We start from the raw sequence: 19,736 nt of genomic DNA on the forward strand, positions 1-19,736 counted from the left end.
TTTTATAGAGTTGTCCAGACACCTTTTTTTTGCAATTTCACTTGGTTTTGAGAAACTTACAACACCAACAATAGCCTTCCACATGCTCGTTCTCCAATTGTTTGGATAGAGATAAAACATGAACAAATACACATCGGTATAGTGTGCAAGTCTTTAGATGTTGTACATATGAAATTGTGTCATTCCAAACTTTATCCGTAACGTTATATTCCATTTTGTTGGACTCGAACGATACATTGGCTTAGCATGATTGTTGGACTCCAGCTTAGCGTGATTGGAGATGGTGGAAGTAATGTTTGAAACTGGAAGCATGTCGACTACAGTAACCCAGTTAGCAATGAACACTCAGGAGGCCAGCGTCCCTCCAGAGTAGTCGAGCGCCGTGCGACAGCTTTTTTGGCCATCACCTCATTCACCGGGCGCCTGCGATAGATTGCTTTGTCAAGCAGCAGGCGTGCTCCTGCCGTTCACATACCATTTTCCTCATACTAATAAAAATACTAAATAAACTAAATCAAGTTCAAGAGGCCTGCAGATAATACAAAATAAGGTACAGGCTAAATAAAATTAAGATCTTTTTTAAATTGCCTATAGGCATAGTATGGACATTGTTTTCCCATGTGCATAGTGAGTGCAGTAGCATCATAGAATTATATAAAAGTATATACATTAGTAGTGCCTTAAGATCGCATAACTATTGCATTGGTCAGGTATAAAAAAGGGATTTCAGTGTGTACATAATATTAATAAATTGGAAGTGTGTGGTAGGGTGGAGTAGTTAGTCCAGGGTTCAGAAGCTTTGAGACAGGTGGTCAGAGACTTGTTGTTGACCCTTACTGCAGTGGATCGATCTTCCCTGTGCGCCGGCACCTCCCGCCTTCACAATCGGGGGCCCCTTTCAGGTGACGGGTGACCTGAATCTGGACCTCCTGATCCATGGCATCCCGGGTTGCAGGGTTCTTCCAAATGGCTCTCATACACAAAGAAAAATATTGAGACAACAAGTGTAACACATTTAATAATATCAAAACTTACTGTGAAGAATGGTCTTCAGAAACAAGTCGCTGAAACAGGCCTTATCCCCTTCCCCTGATCCAGGTTGTGGTGATGACAAGAGGGTTTGACAGAATGCAAGGTATCATCCACCACACTGTTCGACTTCAGTTCTTTGGCACCCATTACAGCCAGAAAACTAAGTGGTATTAGAAATTAGAAGTATCAGAAATGACACATTATTTTATATACATTTATTGTGACAGTCTGTAAAGACATAAGATATGTCGTATAAATATTTACATTTAAGTTGATAACAGTTACAGTATGTTCTTATTTCTACAGTCCAAACTTGGCACCGTTGGCCTGTTGTAGTGTCTCACTCCTGGCCCTGTTTGAAAAAAATGTACGTTGAAAGGTAGTAAATACTGTGCAAGAAAGAACAGATGGGCAACGTCTCCTCTGGGCTAAGTGAATGTAACGTTACACACCTCCATGGCTATCACATCCACATGGTGCTGTGCAGTGGTGGAAAAAGTATCCAATTGTCATACTTGAGTAAAAGTAAAGATACCTTAATAGAAAAAGTGAAAGTCACCCAGTAAAATACTATTTGAGTAAGTCCAAAAGTATTTGGTTTTCAATATACATAAGTATCTAAAGTAAATGTAATTGCTAAAATATACTTAAGTATCAAAAGTAAAAGTATAAATCATTTCAAATTCCTTACATTAGCGAACCAGAAGGCACCGTTTTTTTATTAATTTATGTATAGCCAGGGGCACACTCAAACACTCTGACATAATTTACAAATGATTCCAAGAGCAGAAAACATGCTCTGAAGGGTGCAACTAGGGATGCTTTCTGGGCCAGCAGCCTTGCGAGGGTTAACATTTGAATTACTGACATACGTCCTCTGTGGCGACTGTAAGCACGTAGCCCTCGTTGTCCTCAGGGGTTCTCCTTGGCAGCTCAGAGCGATTTTGTTCAAAGCGTGAGAAAAAGGTATTTAACTCGTCTGGTAGGGCAGCCTTAGTGTCCGCAATGTTATTTGCAAATCAAGTCAAAGCAAATCAAACAAAACAGAAATCACAAACAAATAACATAGTGCCTTTCTTTTTGTAATCCGTGATTGTTAGAAGACCCTGCCACATACCGACCCGACCCGCTGAATTGCTCTTACACTTTGTCCCTATACTTGTGTCTCGCCATCTTGATCGATCTGCGTAGGTCGTATTTGTACTGTTTAACCATACAATTGTCCCTGGTCACCTTGCCGTATTAATAAGCAGCATCTCTCCTTTAGTTTCCCGGCAAGACTGCCATCAATCCACGGTTTTCGATTCGGGTACGTTTTGTAAGACACCATCGGTATCAGGTGATTTATTCCTTTTTTTATGAATCCGATGACTTAGTCACTGTATTGATTAATATTAACCCCAGAGGTGACACGGAACATATTCCAGTCCCCGTGATCAAACCAGCCTTGGAGCATGGATTCTGATTGGTCAGACCAGCGTTGTACAGACATGACCACCGGAACTTCACTGTTGAGTCTTTGAAGGCGGGGAGGAGCAAAATGGTGTCATGGTCAGATTTGCCGAAAGGAAGATGGGAGATGGCCTTATACCCGTGTCAAAAAGGCTACCCGCCAGAGATGCAAATCACAATTTGAATGGCAAACTCCTTGAGCATAGGGAATGTGGAAAATATCAAGCGGGAGGCCATTTTTGGTGTAATGGGTAGTGAGAAGGATGAGTGGACAACAGTGAAGTCCAAGAATGGAACGAAAAGGGCTAACATTGTTGTGGAAAATGAGTGTGATTGTTTCTTATTGGAGCAAGAATGTTCATTTGGGAAACCCTTTTGAAGTCACGAGGATGGTGAAGGCGGCGCTGGAAAAAGTGGATGCAGTCAAAGTAACCAGGCGTATCTAAAGAGCAAAAGCTACATGCATTGTGGCTCGCAAAATTATCAACTTTGATTTTCCAGAGCAGGGCACCGGTAAAAGGTGTTATCTATGGCATCCTGATAGCCAATATTGCAGGTTGAACATGCCAGGAGTAGTCAATGTACGTTGCTTGATCCGTATGGTGGATGGGGGAAAAAGGAGCAAAGTCTATCTGTATTACTGAGCTTTTGTGCAAAACACTCTAGAATGCGAGAAGTGTAAAAAGATCGGCCATGTGTCAAGTGTTTGCAGACGGGATAAATATGTTATTGAAAAGTCTGTGAATGTAAAATGTTGCAACTGTGTGTCCTGTTAGGGTGAAAGAGGTTGAGGTGTAAAGGGTCAGGGCTGTCCAGCAGGGCTCCCGAGTGGCGCAGCGGTCTAAGGCCCTGCATCTCAATGCTAGAGGTGACACTACAGAACCTGGTTTGATTCCAGGCTGTATCACAACCGGCCGTGATTGGGAGTCCCATAGGGCGGCACACATTTGGCCGAGCGTCGTTAGGGTTTGGCTGGGGTAGGCCGTCATTGTCAATAAGAATTTGTTCTTAACTGACTTGCCTAGTTAAATAAAGAAATTAAAATAAATCTCCTATGTGGAGGTGGTGAAGAGAGTCGAGGGGGCCACAGTGCTGAAGAGATGGCGATGGACGCACCACAGCCGATGTAATTGTTCTTCGTGAGTTTAGAGATCTGGATACACTTATTTTTAAGAAAATTGATTTTGTTGTGTTTATTGTCAAAGTTATTAATGTACTGCTCAAGTGTCCAAGAAATCCATGAAGCTGGACATCATTGTGTCTGCAGCCCAAAATTATTTGGGGCTTCAAGATTTCATGGCAGAAGCACTGCAAGGACTATAACAGCAGGTGGTAACACTCATCTCTGACCAAAAGGACCCAGCAGGTCCGAGTGAACGAGGCCCTGCCTGAGCCCAAGGTCATTAAGGTGCCCCCCCCCAAGGCTGAGAGTTCACCCATACTATTCAGACTGTATACAAATTAATGTAAAAGTAGACACCCTGATAACTACACTGAACAAAACTATAAATGCAATATGTAAAGTGTTGGTCCCATGTTTCATGAGCTGAAATAGAAGATCCCAGATATTTTCCTTGCACACAAAAATATTATTCTCAAAAAAATATATACACATTTGTTTATATCTCTGTTAGTGAGCATTCCTCCTTTGCCAAGATAATCCATTCACCTGACAGGTGTGTCATATCAAGAAGCTGATTAAGCAGCATGATCATTACACAGGTATACCTTGTGCTGGGGACAATAAAAGGCCACTCTAAAATGTGCCGTTTTGTCACACAACACAATGCCACAAATGTCTCAAGTTCTGAGAGAGCATGCAGTTGACATGCTGACGGCAAGAATGATCACCAGAGCTATTGTCAGAGAATTTCATGTTAATTTCTCTACCATAAGCCGCCTCCAATGCCGTTTTAGAGAATGTGGTAGCCATCACCTCATGTTTCAGCATTATAATGCATGGCCCCATGTTGCAAGGATCTGTAAAAAAAATCATGGAAGATAAAAAATGTCCCAGTTCTTCCATGGCCTGCATACTCACCAGACATGTCACCCATTGAGCATGTTTGGGATCCTCAGGATGAACATGTATTACAGCATGTTCCAGTTCCCACCAATAACCAGCAACTTCACACAGCCATTGAAGAGGAGTGGGACAACATTCCACAGGCCACAATCAACAGTCTGATCAACTCTATGTGAAAGTGATGAGTTGCGCTGCATGAGGCAAATGGTGGTCACTCCAACAGGTTTTCTGATCCACGCCCTTACCTTAAAAAAAGGTATCTGTGACCAACAGGTCTGTATTCCCAGTCATGTGAAATCCATGAACTGTAACTCAGTCAAATCTTTGAAACTATTGCATGTCAGTTTTATATACTGCTCAAAAAATAAAGGGAACACTAAAATAACACATCCTAGATCTGAATGAATGAAATAATCGTATGAAATACTTTTTTCTTTACATAGTTGAATGTGCTGACAACAAAATCACACAAAAATAATCAATGGAAATCCAATTTGGAGTCTGGATTTGGAGTCACACTCAAAATTAAAGTGGAAAACCACACTACAGGCTGATCCAACTTTGATGTAATGTCCTTAAAAAAAGTCAAAATGAGGCTCAGTAGTGTGTGTGGCCTCCACGTGCCTGTATGACCTCCCTACAACGCCTGGGCAAGCTCCTGATGAGGTGGCGGATGGTCTCCTGAGGGATCTCCTCCCAGACCTGGACTAAAGCATCTGCCAACTCCTGGACAGTCTGTGGTGCAACGTGGCATTGGTGGATAGAGCGAGACATGATGTCCCAGATGTGCTCAATTGGATTCAGGTCTGGGGAACGGGCGGGCCAGTCCATAGCATCAATGCCTTCCTCTTGCAAGAACTGCTGACACACTCCAGCCACATGAGGTCTAGCATTGTCTTGCATTAGGAGGAACCCAGGGCCAACCGCACCAGCATATGTTCTCACAAGGGGTCTGAGGATCTCATCTCGGTACCTAATGGCAGTCAGGCTACCTCTGGCGAGCACATGGAGGGCTGTGCGGCCCCCCAAAGAAATGCCACCCCACACCATGACTGACCCACCGCCAAACCGGTCATGCTGGAGGATGTTGCAGGCAGCAGAACGTTCTCCACGGCGTCTCCAGACTCTGTCACGTCTGTCACATGTGCTCAGTGTGAACCTGCTTCATCTGTGAAGAGCACAGGGCGCCAGTGGCGAATTTGCCAATCTTGGTGTTCTCTGGCAAATGCCAAACGTCCTGCACGGTGTTGGGCTGTAAGCACAACCCCCACCTGTGGACGTCGGGCCCTTATACCACCCTCATGGAGTCTGTTTCTGACCGTTTGAGCAGACACATGCACATTTGTGGCCTGCTGGAGGTCATTTTGAAGGGCTCTGGCAGTGCTCCTCCTGCTCCTCCTTGCACAAAGGCGGAGGTAGCGGTCCTGCTGCTGGGTTGTTGCCCTCCTACGGCCTCCTCCACGTCTCCTGATGTACTGGCCTGTCTCCTGGTAGCGCCTCCATGCTCTGGACACTACGCTGACCGACACAGCAAACCTTCTTGCCAAAGCTCGCATTGATGTGCCATCCTGGATGAGCTGCACTACCTGAGCCACTTGTGTGGGTTGTAGACTCCGTCTCATGCTACCACTAGAGTGAAAGCACCGCCAGCATTCAAAAGTGACCAAAACATCAGCCAGGAAGCATAAGAACTGAGAAGTGGTCTGTGGTCACCACCTGCCGAACCACTCCTTTATTGGGGGTGTCTTGCTAATTGCCTATAATTTCCACCTGTTGTCTATTCCATTTGCACAACAGCATGTGAAATTTATTGTCAATCAGTGTTGCTTCCTAAGTGGACAGTTTGATTTCACAGAAGTGTGATTGACTTGGAGTTACATTGTGTTGTTTAAGTGTTCCCTTTATTTTTTTGAGCAGTGTATTTTCAGTATATATTGTCCAGTTTTCTGATGATACTGCCATTCTGAGTCTGATGTGTAGACATTGACACTACTGTGGATAGGTGAAAGATTCAGAGGCTTGTACAGTGGTGTGATGACCACCTCATCCTAAAATGTCAAGCAAACTGAGGAAATGGGTGACTACATACCTGTGATGGTCCATTATGTAGACATTACTCAGTGTCGTGTCTTTGGCTATGCCAGATTAAGTGATAGGACATGCTATTCTATAAAATTCTTTCTCTGTAATTAATATTACCTGATTAAGCTAATCATGTAAATGTAATTAACTAGAAAGTCGGGGCACCACGGAAGAACGTTTATAGAGCCGTTATCTTCCGAATAAACTCTTAAAATACTTAGTAATCTTTTACATCGAAAGCCGTCATCTTAATCATTTTATTTTCAGTCTCATAATGAAAGTTGTAAATTCTTGGTTAGCTTCACGAACCCTGGCTAACAAGTTGAATCAGCAATACAAAATTGGGTTTAATTATTTATTTACTAAATACCTAAACTAATCACACAGAATTACATATACACAGAATACAAATGATGTCATACAGAAAACGTCCCTGGTGGACGGAGCCGACATTTGTTACACAAAGGAAGGGTGTTGGCTTAAATGAAAGAGCGGGAAGACTTAGGAACAAACAAACAGCAGCTATGCTATCATAAATACATTATCTTATGCATTCTCACTTCTGTAGTGAATAAGTTCAAAGTTCATACCATTCGCCACCAAAGCTCACGCCGAGGTTGGCTTAGTTCTGTACTTGACATGTGTGTCCTTGTAACGTAGAGGCAGCAGACCTCACGTACTGGAACATGTGGTTATCTTTTCGTCAAAGGCTTATATAGTGGAGAGGGGGAAGGATGTGTTTCATCGTTTATAACCCCTGTCTCTTCCCAGGGGCGGGCCACTGATCAAGCAGGGCACTTTCCTTATGAAACCCCAATTCTCTCATTTGGAAGCTAAAATTACATTTAATCTCCTAACAAACAATTTCAATATCAAACATTTCAATTGCATAACAATTCCATGTGACTCTGATAACTAGAGGGTGTATACTTTCCCAGGTACAGTTTATGTCGTCCTGTCATCAGTCATAATGTCTCAGATGACAACCGAACTGACATCCATACTCATTACGTTCCAAAGCATATTTCCAACTGGTTTTATTACCAAAATATGGTTCCTTTTCCCCATTTGTTTGATGTTCCCAGACTCTCTATATTTAACACAGGCTATTCAACAGTCCTTCAGTAGGGTCAGAAAGAGAGGGGAAGTGAGAAAGGTATTTATGGGGGGGTCATAAACCTTACCCACAGGCCAACGTTATGACAGTAGGTCCACTCTTACAGGGTCCAACAGCGCCTTTATATTCTGCGTAGGTTCAGGGTTTTTGGAGTCAAACAGAAGGCATTGAAGGTCCCCAAGAGTACAGTGGCCTTCATTCTTAAATGGAAGAAGTTTGGAACCACCAAGACTCTTCCAAGAGCTGGCCGCCCAGCAACACTGAGCAATCGGGGGAGAACGGTGACCAAGAACCCCGATGGTCACTCTGACAGACCTCCAGAGTTCCTTTGTGGAGATGGGAGAACCTTCCAGAAGGACAACCATCTCTGCAGCACTCCACCAATTCGACCTTAATGGTAGAGCGGCCAGACGGAAGCCACTCCTCAGTAAAAGGCACAAGACAGCCGGTTTGGAGTTTGCTAAAAGGCACCTAAATGATTCTCAGACCATGAGAAACAATATTCTCTGGTCTGATGAAACGAAGATCGAACTCTTTGGCCTGAATGCCTAGAGTCACGTCTGGAGGAAACCTGGCACCATCCCTACAGTGAAGCATGGTGGTGGCAGTATTATGCTGTGGGGGTGTTTTTCAGCAGCAGGTACTGGGAGACTAGTCAGGATCAAGGGAAAGATGACCAGAGAAAAGTACAGAGAGATCATTGATGAAAACCTGCTCCAGAGCACTCAGGACCTCAGACTGGGCAAACGTACACCTTCCAACAGGACAACGATCCTAAGCACACAGCCAAAACGAAGTAAGAGAGGCTTCGGGACAAGTCTCTGAATATCCTTGAATGGCCCAGCCAGAGCCCGGACATGAACCTGATCCAACATCTCTGGAGAGACTTGAAAATAGCTGGAGAGGATCTGCAGAGAAGAATGGGAGATACTCCCTAAATACAGGTGTGCTATGCGTCATACCCAAGAAGACTCGTGGCTGTAATCGCTGCCAAAGGTTCTTCAACAAAGTACTGAGTAAAGGGTCTGAATACTTATGTACAGTTGAAGCCAGAAGTTTACATACACTTAGGTTGGAGTCATTAACTCGTTTTTCAACCACTCCACAAATTTCTTGTTAACAAACTCTAGTTTTGGCAAGTCGTTTATGTCACGAACCAGCTCAAAGTTCGTAACAAAAAGGGAGACAACGTGGAGCTAAGGAATAACAAAATATATTTATTAACTGAAGTAAACTAAATACAATTAACAATGGTGTGTGTGTAGTCAGTAAGCAGTAGTGTACGTGAGTGTTTGCGTGCATAAATGTGATAATGAGAGATGTTGAAAGGTTCCAACACAAACAAACAAAACGGCCACAAAAATGGCACAACCAAAATCTATAAATGTGTCTGCATGGAGAGAGTCTCCTCAATGAATAGGGAAGTGGTCCATTTATCCTGGGACACACCCAGGCCCAGGTGTGTCCCATGTCGCTGACGACCCTCCCGGCTCCGCCCACCGGCATCTTAAATTCTCTGGGCTAGGCGGGACGAATTCGTCCCACCTACGTAACAGCCACTTTAAGCCTGTGGCGCGATTTTCAAAACCTTAAAAATCCTATTACTTCAATTTCTCAAACATATCACTATTTTACAGCTATTTAAAGACAAGACTCTCGTTAATCTAACCACACTGTCCGATTTCAAAAAGGCTTTACAACGAAAGCAAAACATTAGATTATGTCAGCAGAGTACCAAGCCAGAAATAATCAGACACCCATTTTTCAAGCCAGCATATAATGTCACCAAAACCCAGAAGACAGCTAAATGCAGCACTCACCTTTGATGATCTTCATCAGATGACAACCCTAGGACATTATGTTATACAATACATGCATGTTTTGTTCAATCAAGTTCATATTTATATAAAAAACCAGCTTTTTACATTAGCATGTGACGTTCAGAACTAGCATACCCCCCGCAAACTTCCGGGGAATTCGCTAACATTTTACTAAATTACTCACGATAAACGTTCACAAAAAGCATAACAATTATCTTAAGAATTATAGATACAGACCTCCTCTATGCACTCGATATGTCCGGTTTTTAAAATAGCTTTTTGGTGAAAGCACATTTTGCAATATTCTAAGTACATAGCCCAGGCATCACGGGCTAGCTATTTAGACACCCGGCAAGTTTAGCACTCACCATAATCATATTTACTATTATAAAAGTTTGATTACCTTTTGTTGTCTTCGTCAGAATGCACTCCCAGGACTGCTACTTCAATAACAAATGTTGGTTTGGTCCAAAATAATCCATCCTTATATCCGAATAGCGGCGTTTTGTTCGTGCGTTCCAGACACTATCCGAAATGTTAAAGAAGTGTCGCGCGCATGGCGCAATTCGTGACAATAAAATTCTAAATATTCCATTACCGTACTTCGAAGCATGTCAACCGCTGTTTAAAATCAATTTTTACGCCATTTTTCTCGTAGAAAAGCGATAATATTCCGACAGGGAATCTCCTTTTCGGCAAACAGAGGAAAAAATCACAAAGGCGGGGGCGGTCGGGTCACGCGCATAAGCCCAGAGTCCCTTGATCGGCCACTTGAGAAAGGCGATAATGTGTTTCAGCCTGGGGCTGGAATGACGACATTCTGTTTTTTCCCGGGCTCTGAGAGCCTATGGAAGACGTGGGAAGTGTCACGTTAGAGCAGAGATCCTTAGTAAAAGATAGAGATGGAAAAGAAGTTCAAGAAATGGTCAGACAGGCCACTTCCTGTAAAGGAATCTCTCAGGTTTTGACCTGCCATTTGAGTTCTGTTATACTCACAGACACCATTCAAACAGTTTTAGAAACTTTAGGGTGTTTTCTATCCATATGTAATAAGTATATGCATATTCTAGTTACTGGGTAGGAGTGGTAACCAGATTAAATCGGGTATGTTTTTTATCCAGCCGTGTCAATACGGCCCCCTAGCCCTAACAGGTTAACAAGGAAAACAAGAGCAAAGAGAAAGAGTGGGAGGGTCTTCACAGTTAGGACATCTATTTTGTGCATGACACAAGTAATTTTTCCAACAATTGTTAACAGACAGATTTTTTCACTTATTCACTGTATCACAATTCCAGTGGGTCAGAAGTTTACATACACTAAGTTGACTGTGCCTTTAAACAGCTGGGAAAATTCCAGAAAATTATGTCATGCTTTAGAAGCTTCTGATTGACTCAAATGAAGTCAATTAGCCTATCGGAGGTGTACCTGTGGATGTATTTCAAGGCCTACCTTCAAACTCGGTGCCTTTTTGCTTGACATCATGGGAAAATGAAAAGAAATCAGCCAAGACCTCAGAAAAGAAATTGTAGACCTCTATAAGTCTGGTTCATCCTTGGGAGCAATTTCCAAACGCCTGAAGGTACCACATTCACCTGCACAAACAATAGTACGGAAGTATAAACACCATGGGACCATGCAGCCGTCATACTGCTCAGGAAGGAGACGTGTTCTGTCTCCTAGAGATGAACGTACTTTGGTGCGAACAGTGCAAATCAATCCCAGAACAACAGCAAGGGACCTTGTGAGGATGCTGGAGGAAACAGGTACAAAAGTATCTATATCCACAGTAAAACGAGTCCTATATCTACATAACCTGAAAGGCCACTCAGCAAGGAAGAAGCCACTGCTCCAAAACCGCCATAAAAAAGACAGGCTATGGTTTGCAACTGCACATGGGGACAAAGATCATACTTTTTGGAGAAATGTCCTCTGGTCTGATGAAACAAAATTAGAACTGTTGGGCCATAATGACCATCGTTATGTTTGGAGGAAAAAGGGGGAGGCTTGCAAGCCGAAGAACATCAGCCCAACCGTGAAGCACGGGGGTGGCAGCATCATGTTGTGGGGGTGCTTTGCTGCAGGAGGGACTGGTGTACTTCACAAAATAGATGGAGTCATGAGGGAGGAAAATGATGTGGATATATTGAAGCAACATCTCAAGACATCAGTCAGGACATTAAAGCTTGGTCGCAAATGGTCTTCCAAATGGACAATGACCCCAAGCATACCTCCAAAGTTTTGGCAAAATGGCTTAAGGACAACAAAGTCAAGGTATTGGAGTGGCCATCACAAAGCCCTCACCTCAGTCCTATAGAAAATTTGTGGGCAGAACTGAAAAAGTGTGTGCGAGCAAGGAGGCCTACAAACCTGACTCAGTTACACCAGCTCTGTCAGGAGGAATGGGCCAAAATTCACCCAACTTATTGTGGGAAGCTTGTGGAAGGCTACCCGGAATGTTTGACCCAAATTAAACAATTTAAAGGCAATGCTACCAAATACTAATTGAGTGTATGTAAACTTCTGACCCACTGGGAATGTGATGAAAGAAATAAAAGCTGAAATAAATGATTATTTTGTCACGTTCACTATCTTCAAATTCCCTGTCGTAAATTAACCAAGGCGCAGCGTGCCGGTAATTCCACATTCATTTATTGAAGTGAAACCGTACAAAACAAAAACCAGGTAAACAGAATCGAACGTGACCCAACTGAGGCGCACACAAAACACACACAGAAATAATAATTACCCACAACTACAGGTGAGGAAAAGGCTGCCTAAGTATGATTCCTAATCAGACACAACGATAGACAGCTGCCTCTGATTAGGAACCATACTCGGCTCAACACAAAGAAATAGACGACATAGAGTGCCCACCCCACATCACACCCTGAAAATAAACCTCTCTCTAAGGTCAGGGCGTGACAGTACCCCCCCCCCTCCCCCGCCCAAAGGTGCGGACTCCCGGCCGCAAACCTGAACCTATAGGGGAGGGTCCAGGTGGGCCTCCCCAGACCGTGGATCATCGCCGGCGGCTCTGAACTACCGACCGCCGCCGAAGACTCCGAACTGCTAACCGCCGCCAAAGACTCCGGACTGCAGGCCGCCGCCAGAGACTCCGGACTGCAAGCCGCCGCCGGAGACTCCGGACTGCAGGCCGCCGCCGCAGACTCCGGACTGCGGAACGTCGCCGGAGGTTCCGGACTGCGGAATGTCGCCGGAGGTTCCGGACTGCGGGCCATCTCAGGAGGTTCCGGACTGGGGACTGTCGCTGCAGGCTCCATGCCATGGATCATCACTGCAGGCTCTGCGCCATGGATCACCACTGGAGGCTTTGTGCCATGGATCATCACTGCAGGCTCCGCGCCATGGATCACCACTGGAGGCTTCGTGCCATAGATCATCCCTACAGGCTCCGGGCCATGGATGATCTCTACAGGCTTCTTGCCATGGATCATCACTGGAGGCTTCGTGCCATGGATCATCACTGGAGGCTTCGGACCATGGATCATCCCTGGAGGCTTCTTACGTGGAGCCGGAACAGGTCTCACCGGACTAGGGAGGCGCACTAGAGACCTGATGTGTGGGGCTGGCACAGGTGGCGCCAGACTGGTGACACGCACCTCAGGGCAAGTGCGAGGAGCAGGCACAGGGCGTACCAGGCTGGATATACTCACTGGAGGCCTGGTACGTGGGGCAGGCACAGAGCGCACCGGCCTGTGAATGCGCACTGGCGACACAGTGCGCATCACCGCATAACATGGTGCTTGCTCAGTCACTCGCTCCCCACGGTAAGCACGAGGAGTTGGCTCAGGTCTCCAACCTGACTCTGCCAATCTCCCTGTGTGCCCCCCCCAACAACAAAAAATTGGGGGGGGCTGCCTCTCGTGCTTCCCTCGTTGCCGTGCTCTCGCTGCCTCCACCTGTTCCCATGGGAGGCGCTTTTCTCCTGTCCCTAATTCCTCCAAAGCCTTGGATATACTCCTCCTCATCTCCTCAATCGACCAGGATGCCATCTCCTCCTGGGTGACTTCCCAGGTCCATTTCTCCGGACCACGCTGCTTGGTCTCTTGGTGGTGGGATCTTCTGTGACGATCGTCAAAAGGAGTAGACCAAGGTGCAGCGTGGTAAGTGCTCATATTTCTTTATTGTAACTCAGAACACTAAATCAAAAATAATAAACAACGAAAAACTAACGTCACGTTCTGCAGGCTTACTGAGCTGTACAAAAAAAAGATCCCACACTGAAGGAGGGAAAAAGGGCTGCCTAAGTATGATTCTCAATCAGAGACAACGATTGGAAACCATACTAGGCCAATTGAAGAAAAAGACAACATAGAAATATATTACATAGACTGCCCACCCCACACCCTGACCTAACAAAATAGAGAAATAAAACTTCTCTCTCAGGTCAGGGCGTGACAAGTTAACAGTCGCTCACAGCAAACAGGACTCTGTGATGATATAGATACTTAACAGGCTAGGTTATCTAACATTAGCTTGGTAGATTATACACATATTAATGTTAGACAGCAATAAAAGCTAGCTTACATCTAAGAAGAACTTAGGTAGCTACACCAAAGAATTACAAAATGTTCGCCTATCTGAAATTCCTTACCGTCATCTCTGCCGACCAAAACCACACTCGGAAAGTTTGATAACACAGCAGCCACTAAGTGGCAACGAATTTGCCCAATTAGCTTTATTCGCTTTCAATATACCCACTTCTGTTGATCCTCCCACTTCTATTGACACGCACACTCCCAGACATACTTGATGTATGCAGTTACCCATGACTCTTTTGGCCACTAGAGGCCTCTATCATTCTCTATGGTCACTGCCGCATCAGCGAAATGGCCGCGAATTGCGCAGCACTGAAGTTGGTCTCCACCGCCTAGCTCACGCAGCAAAGCTGCTGAATGAACAAATAAATGTTTGGCGGGAAAGAGGGGCCCAGCACTGAGAGTTATGCTAATTAACACCATCTACATGGGAGGTGGGAATTGCAAACTATTACCAAAATAGGTGCTCAGGTGCTAGAAGCCACATTAGCCTACCATTAGCTCAAACAAAGAAAACCATCTTTCAAAGTGAATAAATGAGCATCCAGGTATACTTATTTGGGAGAGTCAACTTATTTTAATGACATTATGTCATTTGATTTAGTACATGTTATTAACAAAGTTTGCTCCATTTGAAGTAGAAATCAAAAATAAACTTTATTACATAAAAAAAACGTTTAAAGGCCCAGTGCAGTCAAAAACGTGATTTCCAGCGTTTTATATATTGCCACACTATGAGGTTGGAATAATACTCTGGAATTCAAATAAATTCACATTTTATTTGTCACATGCGCCGAATACAACAGGTGTAGACCTTACAGTGAAATGCTTACTTACAGGCCCTTAACCAACGATGCAGTTTTAAGAAAATACTTCTTCTTTTTTTAAATGTGAAAATTATGATGATGCTCTTTTAATTTAAGAACTGTTTGAAAAGATCACCTGGAATTTCAGCTTGTTTTGGTGGAATGTTTTGGCCTGCTTGGTGACAACACCAAGCTGTAAATTAGTTAATAGACCAGTCGCAAACCTCTCTGCCAATAACATCTAGTTTTCCCTTCCCCACTCAGACCACTCCCTAACACTCCTGGCAAAAGTCTTGCTTGAGAAATTGCTCTTTGCTAAAAAGCTATTTTTGACCATTTTAACTGAAACCAATCACAGGTTATTATTATTCATTGTTAGCCAGATGACAACGGCTGCATTGGACATTTAATAATTTTGAGACTACAGGAAATAGGTTGACTGCTATTTTATCAACTGCAGTAATGGATACTTTGGTTGTCAACAGTCTTGTGGCTGTTGTAGTCTTTTGAATGTAGAAAAACAGGGATCTCTAAAGTTGTCCCAGGTGAGGCAGGCAGCGCAGGAGGGAGGGCCAACTGAGGAGGCGTTTTACCAAGCCAGTTTTGAACTCACCCTGTGTGTCTGTCTCATTCCTGTTGTGGCAAGACAGGGTCAGGTTGCTAGGCATTATTGAAGTCTTGGTTTATACTTTAATAACTTTTTCTTTGATTTCTGTCCAGTTTATGTTCCTGTCTGTTCATTGTCCCCCTTTAAGTTTTCTATATACAGTACCAATCAAAAGTTTGGACACACCTACTCATTCAAGGGTTTTCCCATATTTTTTCTATTTTCTACATTGTAGAATAATAGTGAAGTCATCAAAACTATGAAACAACGCTTATGGAATCATGTAGTAACCAAAAAAGTGTTGAACAAATTTAAAATTGATGTTATATTTTAGATTACTCAAAGTAGCCACCCTTTGCATTGATGACAGCTTTGCACACTGTTGGCATTCTTTCAACCAGCTTCATAAGGAATGCTTTTCCAACAGTCTTGAAGGAGTTCCCACATATGCTGAGCACTTGTTGGTTGTTTTTTCTTCACTCTGTTGTGCAACTCATCCAAAACCATCTCAGTTGGGTTGAGATCGGGTGATTGTGGAGGCCAGGCCATTTGATTCAAGACTCCATCCCTCTCATTGGTCAAAATAGCCCTCAGACAGCCTGGAGGTGGGTTTTGGGTCATAGTCCTGTTGAAAAACAAATGATATTCCCACTAAGAGCAAACCAGATGGGATGGCGTATCGCTGCAGAATGCTGTGGTAGCCATGCTAGTTAAGTGCGCCTTGAATTCTAAATAAATCACTGACAGTGTCACCAGCAAAGCACCATCACACCTCCTCCTCCATGGGAACTACACATGTGAAGATCATCTGTTCACTTACTCTGCGTCTCACAAAGACACAGTGATTGGAACCAAAAAAGGACAGATTTCCACCGGTCTAATGTCCATTGCTCGTGTTTCTTGGCCCAAGCAAATCTCATTTTCTTATTGGTGTCCTTTAGTAATGGTTCTTTGCAGCAAATCAACCATGAAGGCCTGTTTCACGCAGTCTCCTCTGAACAGTTGATGTTGAGATGTGTCTGTTACTTGAACTCTGTGAAGCATTTATTTGGGCTGCAATCTGATGCTGGTAACTCTAATGAACTTATCCTCTGCAGCAGAGGTAACTCTGGGTCTTCCTTTCCTGTGGTGGTCCTCATGAGAGCCAGTTTCTCATAGTGCTTGATGGTTTTTGCAGCTGCACTTGAAGGAACTTTCAAAGTTCTTGAAATTTTCCATATTGACTGACCTTCATGTCTTCAAGTAATGATTGACTGTCGTTTCTCTTTGCTTATTTGAGCTGTTCTTGCCATAATATGGACTTGGTATTTTACCAAATAGGGATATATTCTGTATACCACCCCTACCTTGTCACACCACAAGGAAATAAATTCCACAAATGAACTTTTAATAAGGCACACCTGTTAATTGAAATGCATTCCAGGTGACTACCTCATGAAACTGGTTGAGAGAATGCCAAGAGTGTGCAAAGCTGTCATCAAGGCAAAGGATGGATACTTTGAAGAATCTCAAATATATAATATATTTTGATTAACACATTTTTGGGTACTACATGACTACATATGTATTATTTCATAGTTTTTATTTATTTTATTAAACTAGGCAAGTCAGTTAAGAACACATTCTTATTTACAATGACGGCCTAATCCGGTCGACGCTGGGCCAATTGTGCGCCGCCCTATGGGACTCCCAATGTGATGCAGCCTGGATTCAAACCAGGGACTGCAGTGACGCCTCTTGCACTGAGATGCAGTGCCTTAGACCGCTGTGCCACTCGGGAGCCCAGTTTTGATGTCTTCACTATTATTCTAAAATGTAGAAAATAATACAAATTGTCACGTCCTGACCAGTAAAAGGGTCATTTGCCATAGTAGTATGGTCAGGGCGTGGCAGGGGGGTTGTTTTGTGTGTTTTGGGGTTTTTTGGTTCTAGGGGAATTTGTTCTAGTTTTCTTTTTCTATGTTTCGTTTTTCATGTTTGGCCGAGTATGGTTTCTAATCAGAGGCAGGTGTCTTTCGTTGTCTCTGATTGGAAGCCGTACTTAGGCAGCCTGTTTTCCTTTGGGTTTTGTGGGTGGTTGCTTTCTGTTTAGTGTGTTAGGATACCTGACAGAACTGTTTGGCTGTCGTTTGTTTTTTCTTCATTCAAAATAAAAGAGGAGCACTCAACACGCTGCGCCTTGGTCTGTTCACTACGACGCCTGTGACAACAAATAAAGAAAAACCCTGGAATGAGTAGGTGTCCAAACTTTTGACTGGTTCTGTACTTTGTACATATTGAATATAAGTCTTGCTGTGACTGATTTCCCTGATTCAATGTAAATAGGTATTGCACCGCTATAGGCCCTATACCAGCTTATTGCCTCCCCACTTAGACTTCCACCGCCAGAGGGGCACTTCGCAAATGGACTCAGAAGAGTGCGTATTTCGTCCTGGTCATATGAGATGATAATAAGACATACATGCTCATGAAGTCTTACAATGTCTTATTATACCGGCAGGCTTTAAATAACCAAAATTGTATCCAATCTTATTGTTACCGTGGTGTTTCGTGAACCGTAATAAACATTTCATTATTGGGCAAAAGATCGGAATTTGGCTGCCTGTGTAAACGCAGCCTAAAAGTCTATGAGCTATTTTTTCAATATGTGCAAGTTGGAAAGAGAGCTTTAGAAATGCTATTGAGGCTGTATGACACACACAACCCTCTATGGCTGCATTTAGACAGGCAGCCCAATTCTGACCTTATTTCTACTAATTGGTCCTAATAAAAACTATGGCGTCAACAATGAAGCTAAATGCACAAGGTGATGTCATCAAAAAGATGCCTATGTCCAACTCTTATTACGCTTGCAATGTTAACCAGAACATACAGAAACATATACACAATACATCAATATCATACATAAATGATCAACAATGTGTCTTATATAATAAAAGCAAGATCTTCATGTTGAGGAGTCACATACAGTATCTGGTGTGCTGGTCTGTAAACTATTAATGATTATAGTGTGACTGCATACAGTGCAAAGTTAGCTGGGCGGTATTTTTGTATTGCTGGCACAAAAACAGTAAAACAGTGCCCTTATCGCTATGCAGGAAATCATCAACACAGAATAATTGCCCAAATGGGATACATTGTAAAGTTAGATATACATGTACAATTACTAGTGAAACAAATCTTCTTCTCAATGGTAGATAACGCTCAGTTATTGGTGATGAGAATTAATGTCATTGCAAAAGATAAAATATGTCAAAAATAAAGTATGTGTACGAAGCATTAAGCTAGAACTGAACAATGTTGAACCATGTACATTCCTTGTCATCTGTTGTCATGTCATACAGTCTTGTAAAAACACAGCCTTCGTCCACCCCAACAATCATCTCTGAATTTACTGAGAATCATTGACGAGAAGTGTTAAAATATGATCCACACTGACATCATGTGGTCAAGTATTGAACTGCATTGACATCAAACCTCAGGACATCTAATCCCAACAATGCAGCAATCAACATGTTAACCTCAAAATAACAAGGTAGAACAAAAACACAGGGGATATAAAAATAAAAAGAACACAAAGTAAGTAATCATACTTTATACAGGATCAGTTCCAATACCATATTTACAAAGTTCAGGGTTACTGGATCGAGAGGTAGATATGTAGAGGCGTTAGGTGAATAGGCATCAGGATATACAGTATAATAAACAGAGTAGCAGCAGTGTATATGATGATTGTATGTCAGTGGGGGTGTGTATAGAGTCTATAAGTGTATGTGCATATTATGTGTGTGTGAACAAATGATGTAGTGAGTGTTTGTATGTGTGTTGGAGAATCAGTGTGCATAGTGCGTAGGGCCCTGTAGGTGTGCATAGAGACAGTGCAAAAATAACAATAAAAAATTATAAGGGCAACTCAGCCATTTTGTTAGCTATTTATCCGTCTCATTGCATGGGGATAGAAGCTGTTCAGGAGGCTGTTGGTGTCAGACTTGATGTACTGCTTGCCGTGCGGAAGCAGAGAGAACAGTCTATGGCTTGGGTGGTTGGAGTCTTTAACGATTTTCCGGGCCTTCCTTTCACACCGCCTCATTTAGAGGTCCTGGATGGCAGGTAACTCGGCCCCAGTGATGTACTGGGCTGTCCGCACCACCCTCTGTAGCGCCGTGTGATCGAGTGCAGTGCTATTGCCATACCAAGCAGTGATGCAGCCAGTCAAGATGATCTCAGTGGTACAG

The sequence above is a fragment of the Salmo salar genome, chromosome 11 (genome assembly GCF_965601325.2).
Source record: "Salmo salar chromosome 11, fSalSal1, whole genome shotgun sequence".
NCBI lineage: Eukaryota > Metazoa > Chordata > Actinopteri > Salmoniformes > Salmonidae > Salmo > Salmo salar.